We start from the raw sequence: 13,096 nt of genomic DNA, 5'->3' as shown, positions 1-13,096 counted from the left end.
AAATTTATGCCTGAACATACATATTTTAGATGCCTTAATTTGATAATAGAAAATTTAGAAGAAATAAACAGCAGAAAAAGAGGAATAAATCAAATTGTCTAGTTTCTTACATTTACTTCACAGGACTTTTACATTTTTTTTTGTCATGCAATAGAGAATTTAATATGGCTACAGTAGAATTGCCAGTATCTCATAGAAAGCAACATATATACACAACTAAAACAGTTATTTAATAAAGTAATTTGGAGTTTTCATTAGATTTGGGCTACTGTGAAACAAATATATGTAATGAGGTCATTCTGTCTAGACTATCTCTATTCAATTTTCTTACCCCAAATCAAACAAATTACTTATCTATAGATCTAGGTTGAGTCTACAGTATCCAATATGGCAAGTTGCACCTGGGTGTTGTGACTCCTATATGATCACATAATTTAACTTCATTTGTACCTTGTCATCTTTGTTAGAAATTTGACTTACTTCTGATAATACGACTTTGGTCAATGAGTTCATAATTTTTGTTTGACATCTGTGCCAATATATTGTGTTACTTTTCTGAAACAAATGAATAAATTGTGTGTATATAAAAATATATATGTAACATATTCATTTGTGTATACATATAAAAATTTTAAATAAGATGAAAGCTTGATTAGCAATAAGTATAATTAACAACATTCATTCATATGATCAGTATTTTGATGTAGATATTTAAAAACCATGCAAAAATATAAAGTTGGGCTTTAAAAATAATACTTAAGTGAAGATAATTGATTCTAATAATTATGGAGATAGTTGTGTATTTTAGTGATTATATACATATATTTTTTACATTCATTATATATTACAAGCTATCAGTCTTTGCTGTTCTTGGGAATTGTTGATAGTTACTCCTGACATGTTTTAATGAAGCCAAGAATTTAATATTTTTCTGTTTTTAGGGAATGATTAAAGTGGTTTTTCTTTTTTCCACACAGGAGGTTACTGGCAGTAATTTGTGCAACCCATAGTGCAAGAGTTTAATTTTGTGAAAAGGATTTCCCAAAAGTCCTTTGAAAATGATGTCAAAAAGCAGGGTTACCTCAGCACTAATTCTTTTCCAATCTGAAGGTTTTGAGGTGATGTTTATGTTGCTCCGAATCCATTAATGCCTTTGTTTGCTTTTTGAGACTTTCTTTTTGGGAGGGTTTCACAGTAATTTTCATTTATTTTTTTTTCTATCATGATAATCTGCAGGGAATTATTTTTATCAGAGTTGCAAACAATTTCTCTCCAAGCAGGCTCATGCTGCTGAGAAACATAATCAGTTCTTGGTTCCTTGTGACTTTCAGCAGGCATTGTGTTCAGCTGATTTTGTCTCTCTCAGCAAGAGCATAGAAAGATACTACATTTAATTTATTTTTGTAAGCATTAGCTTCTCTGGTGCCAGGAGGAAAGGCAATATTCTGGCCGTGGGCTCATCTCAGCTGTGCCTGAATTACCTAGACTTTCAGGTCTGCATAGCTCATCTAGCATTTGCTTCCTGCCTTTGGATGGCAGCGATAATTTCTGCAAGTTTTGACATTTCCCAAATAGGTATGAGTATAATAGAAATGGAAATATACTCAGTGTTTTCCGTAATTATGGATACTTAAGGCTTTCCCAATGTTTGTCATAATTGAATAAAATGTTTAAAAATTAATTAAATACCAGTCTATTTCATTTTAGCTAAAATTTGCACTTAAAGAACTATGTAACTATTGAAAAACTTACATGAAAATTCAAACATCAATGAGATTAGTATGATAGTTTGTTGGACTATCATCTAATCTGGATTTTATAGTGGTTAAAGCAAATATGCTTTTATTTAGTATGACACTAAATAGTCCTCTGCTAAACAGCAATTTAATTTGTGAGAATCTGTCAAATTAAAATGATTCTCCATTGTTTTTCCTTAGCAGGAAATGTGTGGATTGCTGGCCACCCTTTTGTTTCCTTAGCAAGGTGGTAATGGAGAGATACAGACAACAGTAAACTGCTCAGAATCCAGGAGCACCCCTCACTTATTTATTCCAAAAGAGGGCAGCACCAGTCTGGTTTATACACATCTGATGTGTATTTATGTCTTTTGATCTTTTTTTCCCAAGTAACCCATTCCTGTGTTAATATCATATATTCTTTCCCACTGCTAAAATATAAAAAGAAAATAAATATGTGACAAATAACAGAAACTTGTGAACATGTTTAGAAGAAAGTTAGAAATAAAACATATGCTTATTAAAGCAGGGAACATAAAATTGACAAAGGACAAAAACCCCTCAACGCTATGATTTTCTTTGTTACACTAATAACATCTAACTAAAACCAGAATAAATAATTTTGTCTCATTTTTTCTATTTTCAGATCACAACAATAAATAATCACTGGAAGTACAATCTGATTATGGATAAAGGACCAATATCATGTGCTATAAAATAGTTTTGTATATTTCATCAGGGTGAGTATACTTTTTAGCAAATCTTTACGATGAAAAAAAAATGAAGAAAAGTTTGTAACTGACAGGTCCATTCTGAATTTCCTCCCAATGCCAAGTGCCTCCGATGCCTGGTGTGAAGATCTGTAGTCTGGAGGCCCCTGTGCGTCCACACATTATTGAGCCTCTTCTAAGAGCAAAATTCAGACCTGAACCGACACCGAAGGCAGAAGTAGCAGGTATTTTTCAGTTTTTCTTGCACGTGCTGTCCTCAAAGAGGACAAAGAGCTGTACTCCCATTCTTTTGTAGGATGTCTAATTAATAGCTAATTAATGGCTAATTAAAAATATCATGTATTCGGCTACACAGCTTTTTAGTCTCAGACTTGAAACTGATGAGAAGTCGAAAAACAAAAGCTACAGAATATCTGAAAATGTCAAGTCCCTCAAGGTTTTGAAAAGCGATGTCTATTTTATAGTCCTTGACTCTTAGATTGAGAATGGATAGAAAAAAAATTGAAAAGACAGTGGCTTGTAAACCATGCTTATGGGCAGGCTCCCATGCCCAGCAGTAGACAGTCAACACAAAACGAGTTCAATGGTAGTTTTTGAAGTTTTGTTTTGTTTTTACCCTTACAGGTCTTTTGATATATTATTGTTTCCAATTTTATGTTTTTGTGTGTGATAATATGTGTGTATCTTCATTTATATGTGTTTCTTATGCCTTTTCTCTGCTTTTTTGTTTGCTTTATTTTATCTTATTAGATGCTATTTTCTGATGAGAGAGAAAGGAAGGGCATGAATTTGGGTGGATGGGGAAGTGAGAAGGATCTGGGAGGAGCTAGTGAAGGAGAAACCATAATCACAATACATTGCATTAAAAATCTATTTTCAATAATTAAAATAAAAGATAGTAGACTAGGCAGAAGTATATAGTTTTCATGACAATGGCATTTTATACAGATACAATTTATAATGATAAGAAAACAAATTGTTTTGTATTAAGACAATCTATTGCTCTCAATTTTAATTTTAAATTTTACAACTTTTTTCCAACATAGTATTTTTATTGATTATTTGGGAATTTCACATCATGCACTCCAATCACATTCACTTTCCAGTCTTCCAAGGCCCATCCCCCTATCTCTTGACCTTCCCCCAAGAAGGAAGAAGAAATAGAAACAAAATTGTACCATTTGTGTTGCCCATATACTCACTGGAGTATGGTCAAACTCCCAGTGGCCAGCCCCTTCAAGAAAACTGAGTGCTTCCCTGCATACAACCCCACTAGAAGCCATCAAATACGGGAGCTGCAGTTCAGCATCCTTATCACAGTTCTTAAGAATGCTCCTCAATGGCTTTTTGTCTAAGCTGTTAATTTTCTTTGAGGGGTGGAGGTGAGCTGCAGGTAGGGGTTGTCGCAGAAGCCTTTTATTTCCTTCTTTTTCAACTGTGAGTCTGCAGTCATCTATACCACTGCAAAAGTAGCTTCCCTGCCCTTTACAGTCAGCAAGAGCACAGACCATGGGCATTCACACGGTCTCTGGCACCAGTATGTGCCACAGACCTCATCATGGTCTAGTGTCTCTCTTTTACTTTTGCCTGCTGCTCTCCATGTAGAAATCTGAGCTACCTCGCTATTAGCATACCTCCGAAACGGTAAGGCACCCCCAATTAAATATTTTCCATTATAAGAGCTGCCCTGATCATGTGTCTCTTCACAGCAATAGAACATTAACTGAGACAACCACTGAGCTATACTCCGGACTTTAATAAATTGTCTTTGTTCTCTTCTTCCACCTTTGAAGCAGGGCCTCTCTTTCTGTAAAAGTGCAAGTGAGGCATCTTTCAGAAAGTGACAGGCAGCACAGAGATTAACTCTATGAACTAAATGTTGCTCTTAACTTATTTTCATTTTGCAACAAGGAATCCTGAAGCCCTGGGTTCAGTAACCTGCTCAACGACATGGAAAGAAGACAACATATGCTGTCAATATGGTTTTGGGGTCCAGTGCTTTCCTATGTCTCCCATTTCCTCTTTATCGCTATTTTCTTTGCCAAAGTTTCATTTTCCCTTGCTAGTGTTCAGCGCTTACATTCTGTCTGAAGAAGGCCACTTTATTCCTTGGCTACAGCCTGCTAAGTAGGGAAAATAAGTTTGAACCTTTGTATAAACTTGGTACACTATTTTCAAGTATAACAACATTTCACAGATCTCACAAGACTTCTCAGCCTCAACAAGTCACAAAAAGATTGTATTTTCTTGACTGCCATCAATACTCTTTTCTCATGTTCCCTGTTTACAATATTTCCCATTCATCAATCTGCTAAGTAACAAAGTGTTTGAGGCTATTAATTCTTCCCAACAATCGCCTTTGATTATTAGCATTCTTTTTTTCTCTTTTCTGGGAGAATCATTCATGCATCCTAGGCTAGTCTCAAATTCACTATATAGCTGAGGATTGCATTTAACTTCTGCTCCCCTGTCAAAATGTGTTATATGCATAAAATATATGTATAAAATTCTTGTTTAAACATTTTTACTAAAAAGAGAAAGCATAACAATATTTAAGTGAGTTTTCACAAAGACACATGTAGTGTCTGTTTGAATGGGATGTCCCCCATAATATTCAGGATTTGAAGACTTGGTCCACAATTAGTATGTCTTCAGAAAGGATTAGAAAATGAATGTGCCCTTGTTGGAGAGGTGTGTCACTTTTGGGTAGGTTTGAGGTTTCAAAAGCCTCTCTCCATCCCCAGTGTCTCTGCCATCTGATTAAGTTTGGAGATGTAAGTTCTCAGCAGTTTCTGCCACCATGCCTTTTCTCTGCCATCATGGACTCTACCAGCCCTCTGGAAACATAAGCCAATTAAGTGCTTTTTAAAAATAAGTTGCTTTGGTCTTACAATAAGAGAAAAATAACTAAGACAGCACAAATATCCAAAACATGCTTATTGAATGTGGAAGTTTTGCTTGAGACACATCCAACGATAATAATTTAGTATTCTAAAAGATATAATAATAATAAGTAGCACTTGGTCATCATGTCAGTATCAGTGAGATAAACTTCATTCTTCTAGGCACCTACAACCTTTCTTGCTGTGATGAATTCTGCATTTTTTTCACAGCTTCCAGGCTTCCACCTTTTCATCCTTCTCTTAGTGCCATGGTCTTTCCTGTGTCTGGATCCTGGTTCTTGACATTTCCTTCCTTGGCTCTACTGCTGTCTTCTGGAAAAAGAAATTCATCTTTTTCTTATTCCAAGTTTCATGACTTCTTTCCTTCACACCTTTAGGGAAAATTTGTGAGGTTTACTTAAGCTATGCTAACTGTTAGTACCCTACCTGGCATTGCAGAAAGATCGCTCTTAAATGTTTACTAACTTACAAAGGGGAATCATAAACATTCTGTGTTGATAACATTTGTTATAATGTTATTTTGATTCTAGAAACACTTAACAATCATGTTGCCTGTCTTTTAAAAAATAGGCCCTGTTAAATTTTGTAAAAAAAAAACTTTCAAGTATAATTATAATTACAAAATTTTATTTTCTTTTATGTCCTCACCATTTTGGTAAAATACAACTTTTATAGTAAGATGAAAAACAAGTTTTGTGTTTGTAGATTAGTTTTTTACAAACACACTTATATTATAATGCTTTGGGTACTGTTTACTCCTTGTGAATAGAGGGTTGGGTGAGGTTGGTCATTAAACCTGTTTAACTGGTGAGGGAAAGAAGTTAGAAGCAAACAAATGATTTTGTTCATGAAGCCTGACTTTTTTGAATCTAGTTTGGAGTTTCAGTCACAGTCGTCACCTCACTGCGGATGAATTAGTTTCTATGACTGAGAAAATGCTTTACTGATCATTTCATAAAGCCCCACTATTGAACATCTACAAAATTCCATGATTTTTTTTTAGTTTTTATCCAAAAACTATTCTTTGGTCTCTGTATGCTGGATTCTATTTTTCCTTAAGACATTCAAAACATAACCAAACATAATATTTCTTTCTTTTATATCTTATAATATGACTGACACTATATTTAGTGTCCATACACTTGAAAATACAGGATTTACGCCGGGCGGTGGTGGCACACGCCTTTAATCCCAGCACTCGGGAGGCAGAGGCAGGCGGATCTCTGTGAGTTCGAGGCCAACCTGGGCTACCAAGTGAGTCCCAGGAAAGGCGCAAAGCTACACAGAGAAACCCAGTCTCGAAAAACCAAAAAAAAAAAAAAAAAAAAAGTAAATACAGGATTTATGATAAACAGAAACGAAAAGCTCTCTGGAGATACACTGCGAATTAAGGTTTCTGAAGAGATTAAAGCATTTGACCATCTTATGGAAAAAACACTTCTCAAGAATCCACAGATTCTGAGTGAGGAAGAGAAGTAGGCTTGTTTCAGTCACAGTGTCTCGTAAGATTTTATTTTAAGACATTTGGAGCTCTTTATTTTCACTTGCGATTTCTTTTGATTAAATCCGAATAAGTGTACACACTAGTTCTTACTGAGGCTGGACACTCCTTGCATAGAGAATCTCGAATGTTTACAGAGGCATTTTGTCAGCAGTTTTCTGTGCTCTCTGAAAGATCAGCGTCTAATGGGATTAAGCTGGATAATCAAATAACAAACTGAGACCTGGGTCCACAGTTTGGTGTTTGTGGAGTACTTCCTTGATGAATATAAATGACAACTGTCTTTGGTTAGGGCCAGAAGTCATTGTGCTATTCTGCATGACATTTCTGCTAACTCAGCATCTTGTCTTGAACTTGAGATGCATCTGGAGGGGTGGGTTACTAGGAGACAGAGATGTACAGTGATCTTTGCTTTACTGGAATAGAAAATATCACATTTTATTTTCAGCAACAGCAGATTTGGAAATAATGAACAGAAAAGTCAAACTAATGCAAAGGATCATGGGAAGATGAGTCTTTAGTTTCTCAACAGGATGCACTCTGGGCCAATCCTTTGGGCATAATTTATGTAGTTCCTTGTTTGACTTACATTCCAAAGCTTGCCTGTTTTTCCTCCAAAAGGGATATGTGCTAAATGTTTGCATTTACTCTGTTGCGCTTTTATTTTGTCTTTGCTAAGAGTTATTGTTATCATGTTTTTTCTCTGAAAATGATCATTTAGGTACTGTTGTTTTACTATTATAAAGTAGATTTGAAGTCATTTAAATCATGAGTCAAAAAAGTTTATCAATTCACCTCATGCAGTTAGTGTGTGTTGTTTTATTTGCATGTGCATACATATGTATTTATAATACAAAACAGCTTTAGAATGTACTTACACTTTTTTTCACTAGACCTGAATATTGACTTCTATTTTTACAGTTGGGAAGGAGGTTGAGATAGGGTCTCACTCCTTATTTCAGGCTGGCCTGAACCTCATTACATATCACAGGTTTGCTTTGGAGTCATAATAGTCCTCCTGCCTCATCTTCCTGAGGGCAGAGTCTACCACACCACACCACACCACACCACACCACACCACACCACACCACACCACACCACTGTTAGCTTGTTATTTCTATGACAATATTTTAGTTTCTTTTGTAGTATCAAGAGTAAGACCCAATGCTTGGCAAGGGCTCTGGCACTGAGCTGTGCTTCCTGCCCCTCATGACATTTTTAAATATTTTAGTCATTGATTTATTACTGGCTATTCGGCTTTTTAGCTTACCTGATTATGTTTTGTTGTTTAACCTCACAGAATCCAAACTTGTGGTATTTGTTACTGTTATGTGAAGAAGCTTGTTTACGGTGATAAAGTAACAGGGATAAAGGCTTTCTTCGGGTTTTCCACATCCTTGTATAATGTTTCCTTTTCCTTCTAGCACTCTTTGTCCTTATCATCACCCACATGGTGACTCATGTCAGCTGTCTAGTCTTTTTCCTCCTTCCTCAAAGACACACAGCAGCTCACTGATGCTTTTAAAAATATTATCTTGAAGAATGAACCTTATAGAAACTTGTAAAGTGGGGTGGGTGGGTGGGCAGCTCTGTGGGAGAGTGTGTTGAGGCTCTGAGCCTGGTCCCCAAACCAGGAACAAAATGAAAAGAATAAAAAGAAGAGAAAAAATAAAAGAGTGATAGTCTAATGATTTCTATATATTGTGTCAATCACAGCAGCCAAATCAGTTGAGGACTAACAACCAGAAAATGTTTTTTTTTTTTTGGTTTGTTTGTTTTTTTTGTTTTTGTTTGTTTGTTTGCAGGCAACTGAATTACCTATCTTGAAGTGTAGTCAAAATTCCTAGTTCCTGCAATGTCCATGGTACATTCAGAGCTTGACCTTCAAAAAGGACTGAAGCCAGTTTGTGATCATGTTTCACTTCCTGAGGATTATTTACAAACTTATTGCAGATTTTTACATGTGTAATATAAAAAGATTTAATTCAAGTTAATATGCATGATATAAGTACATCATTATATATATGTAACATGATATAAAAGATAAATTTTTAGGATAAGAAAGCCATATGTAGTAAGTAAAAATTAGTAGTGTAATCATTTTATATTCTTTAAGAGGTACTTAAAAATGGTATAGTTTCATGTAAATGGAATTAGTGTTTCATTAAGAATTTAAGTAGCTTAGGTGATTTTTGATTCACTGTAAATATCATCCATGAAATATAAATAGCTGACAAGTCTCTCTATATTTTTACTTTTTACCAACCAAAATGCTGATTCTTGATACACTTTTCTTGCATTAGTGTGTCTTGAGAGGGATCCCTTTTTTTAATTTAATAAAAATCCATTGCACCAAGTGAATCATATTGGTTTGACAACTTGTGAACCAGCCACACATTTAACAGCCATAATAAAAACAAACATTCTCCAAGGTTATTCAGAGAACTCTAGTGCTCACGACGCCTTGAAAAAATAATATGCCATGACAGGGCATCTTAGAGCCAAGGGAAGGGTCCTCCAGGGCTCAGCTTAGGGAGAGTTCCTTTATTGTTGTCATCAAAACTCCAAATACTTTTAAATTATTTCTGTAATTAATATGTGCCACATAGAAATACTGTTTGAAAGATTAGTCTCTCATTTTACGTCTAATATAGTTATTGTCAAAAAAAGCTTAAAAGACAAAATGAATAATATTGTATACATGCAGTTTTCAAAATCCTATTTAAAAATACTCTCTATAATATTAATACACTTATATAATACATTTTCTAGCTGTGGCAATTTGAATAAGAGTGACCCTATAGGCTCACATATTCAAATGCTTAGTCACCAGAGAATGGAACTGTCTGAAGAGATTAGAAGGACTAGGAGGTGTGGCCATGTTGCAGTAGGTGTGGCCTTGTTGGAAGCAGTGTGTCACTGGGAGTGAGCTTTGAGGTTTCAAAAGCCCATACCAGGCCTCGGCTCTCTCCGTCTTCCTGTTGCTTCCAGATCAGGATGTAGAGCTCTCAGCTATTTCTCCAGCACCACATCTGCCTGATGCTGCCGTGCTTCCACCATGAAGATAATGGACTAAGTGTCTGAAACTGTTTTCTTTTATAAGAGTTGCTTTGATCATGGTGTCTCTTCACAGCAATAGAACAGTGGCTAAGACCCTGGCATATTAAGATCATTATGATTAATTTCTAAAACCCAATACATAGTTGTCAAAGACAAAGTGAACTTTTTTTGCTGTTGTTCACTTGGTTTGGTTACACACTAGCCTATGTGCTCTCTTGGTATCCCCAGTTAGATGATATTAATAGGTCCCCATGAATGATTCAAAGGTGGAGTCACATTTAGTTTGTGTAATTTTATTCAGTGATGGAACCTTCTTCAATGTAAAGAGAAAACTAAGTATTTCATGTAACTTTTATAATAAAAGTACTACAAATGAGTTCCTAGTGTAGAACTTTTTTTTTAGACAGGGTCTCACTTTGCTGTGCAGTTTGTGTTAAAACTCACTAGGTAGCACAGGCTAACTTCAAGCTCACCTTCATTCTCCTCGTTAATAAATTGCAGTTAGACTCAGTCCTAAATAAGATATCTCCAAATAATGGGGAAACAAAGCCCCAGCTGACACCTCTCACCACGAAATGTAATCTCCAGTGACAGGAATGGGTTATGCTGAATTGAGTTGTTGACCCAAGGTTCCCCATGGAAACCCCCAAACAACCCACGCTGTTATCAAGAGTATTTATTGCTCTGCAAAAAATGATGATAAGGCTCTGTTGCTGAAGACAGCACCTACATAACTCTTTGAACATGGAGAAGTTGAGCTGGTGCCTCACCCCGATTGACTAGTATTCAGAGTGCTGGAAGGGACTCTGTATGCTGATGGAGGAGAAGAGCAAACAGCAACTCAGCCACAAACCCTTCAATCCACAATGGTCACCTGTCTGTGAGATGGCTGCTGCAATAGTGTCACAAAGCTTGTGGGAGTAAGCAGGCAATATCTGATTGGATTTAAGGTCCACTCTATGATACGGAACTTATACCTGACATTGCTTGAGTGGCCAAGAACAAGAGACTGGATAGGTCATGGATCTAGGGGAAAACCAATAATACTGTTCTGTTAAATGAATGAAGCAATAAAATAAACCTAATGAAATTCTGCTATACTCATAGGTCAGCGTCTGGCTCAGTCACCATCAGAGAAGCTTTCTTCTCCAGCAGATGTGAGCAAATACAAAGACTCACAACTGGAAAATGTACAGCAAGTGAGAGATCTTAGAACACTCTGTCCTAAATTGGATGTCTTCATCAAATATTTTCTCCCTCCCCCCAGAACTTAGGGAACTCTGTGGGAGAGGAATTGAAGACACCAAGCAAACAAGGCTCTGTAGACACAATAGGACTAACAACACAGGAACTCATACAGACTGTGTCAGTATGCACAGGTCCAAGCCAGGGGTATGCTAGTGCTGTGAGAAGGAGTAGACACAAGCCCCCATGCCTAACCCAGAAGTTATCTCCAACTAATAGCCACTTGCAAATGAAAAATTATTTTTCTTTAAAGGAGTCTCACTGGGTGTACAAACAACACCAGACAAATTCAATGGTATTTTTGGAAGGTTTTTGTCTCCCAATGTTTTGTATGGGATTTTGTTTTTAACCTTACAGATACATTGTTTTCTGACTTTGTTTTTATGGGTCATTTCTGTGTGTGCAAATGTGTGTGTCTCAGCATCTTTATGTGTTTTTCATCCTAGGGTACAACTCACACTTCATACTTCAATTTACTGCTTTGGAAGTCCCAAATTTGCCTTGTAATGAGCAAGTCCGACAAGCCGCAGTGAGGGGAACATATGATGGATCGATGATGTGCCTTGCCAACGTAACGCCATGCTTCCAGTCACATGAAGAGAACATCGTAGCACTGGGTTCTCTAGACCCGGTTAAAGAGCCCTGGCTGATGTAAATAGCAAGAAGAAATAGTTCCTTTCAAGCTCAGCTCATTTTTCAAAATTATAAGCAAATCAGTGATTACGTTATTTCAGTCATAGAGGGTTTGGATGCCCTGTTATGAAACAATAGATAGCAGAAACCATAGAGATGATATAGCAGAAGGTTAGGAAATGCAGCTCTTTCCAATTTCCATTAAGAAGTACTGCTTTGCAAAGGAAAGCCCTGCCAATGTCAGATGATATGATTTGCAATTTGAAAATGTTATGATTGCATGGTGTTTAACAGATTGAAAATGTCATATAAGAGTATACAGGGAGATCTATGGAGATGAATTATCAAGATGCCATGTTTCTCTGCTGAAAGATGATTTAGGATTGAGCACAGAAAGTTGATGTAGTAGAAAGAGTCAATGTGTGATATCATTTTGTCCAATATATCCATGATAAAACAGCAGCTCATAATTCTACTGAAAATGTGAATAATGCAAAAGATAACTTGTTTTAGTTACTGACCATTTTGGTTTGGTCCAATTTTCCCTTTTGTTTCTCTGAAGATTCGATGTAATTGACTCTTGACAGAGAAGCAAGAAGAATCAGAAAGCATTCTTAGATGCAATGACAAATTTTTACCCTGTATCATCCAATGTAACCTGTCCATATCTGAATTCCTTGTGAAGGGTAGTGGGTAAGGGACAAAGAAGGAAACAGGATCTATTCTGGAAGAGGCAGATGAACAATTTCATACATATCATGGTTCATCAAAGGTGGCTTAATTTAAACTCCTGATTGTATAGGATGTGTGTTTAGCTAGCAGGTAAGAAACTTTTACAGCAACCCATAATTGAGTCTATAAGATGCTGGAACTGTAGGTGAAAAAGATAGACCACATTTCATGTAGACTTAGGTATCTGATTTTCATCTGTTATTTCCATGTCACCTTAAAATATTTGATCATTTGATTAAGAAATACACAGAATCATCCAGCAAGTAGTCACTGAATTTGGTACTCCTTGCAAAGAATTATGCTTATCATTACACGTGCATATGCATTTGCTGTATATGTGTGCTTTGTATGCAAGTGTGTATATATGTGCTGTGTGTGTGTGTGTGTGTGTGTGTGTGTGTGTGTGTGTGTACATGTGTATAGTCCTGATTAACATCTTTCCTTGTGGCTGTTATGCATTCACAATTTGGAGAAAGGAGTGCATTATTTAAATTGAAAATTTAAATGAGGTATAGTGCAAGTCAGATGTGTAAAGGAAACCAGTTCAAATAATTT

At 36.1% G+C, this 13,096-nt stretch overlaps 1 long non-coding RNA gene across 1 annotated transcript; it reads left to right on the top strand.

Annotated features, from left to right (window-relative positions):
* The first annotated feature begins 985 nt into the window (after nucleotides 1-985).
* LOC131921769 (uncharacterized) lies at nucleotides 986-12,796 on the top strand. The gene is made up of 3 exons (XR_009382087.1): nucleotides 986-1,118; nucleotides 2,383-2,691; nucleotides 11,623-12,796. It is a non-coding gene; the product is annotated as an uncharacterized LOC131921769 (long non-coding RNA).
* The last annotated feature ends 300 nt before the right edge of the window (nucleotides 12,797-13,096 follow it).

This window comes from Peromyscus eremicus, chromosome 11 (assembly GCF_949786415.1).
Source record: "Peromyscus eremicus chromosome 11, PerEre_H2_v1, whole genome shotgun sequence".
Lineage (NCBI taxonomy): Eukaryota > Metazoa > Chordata > Mammalia > Rodentia > Cricetidae > Peromyscus > Peromyscus eremicus.
This window is presented reverse-complemented; position numbering and strand designations above follow the sequence as displayed.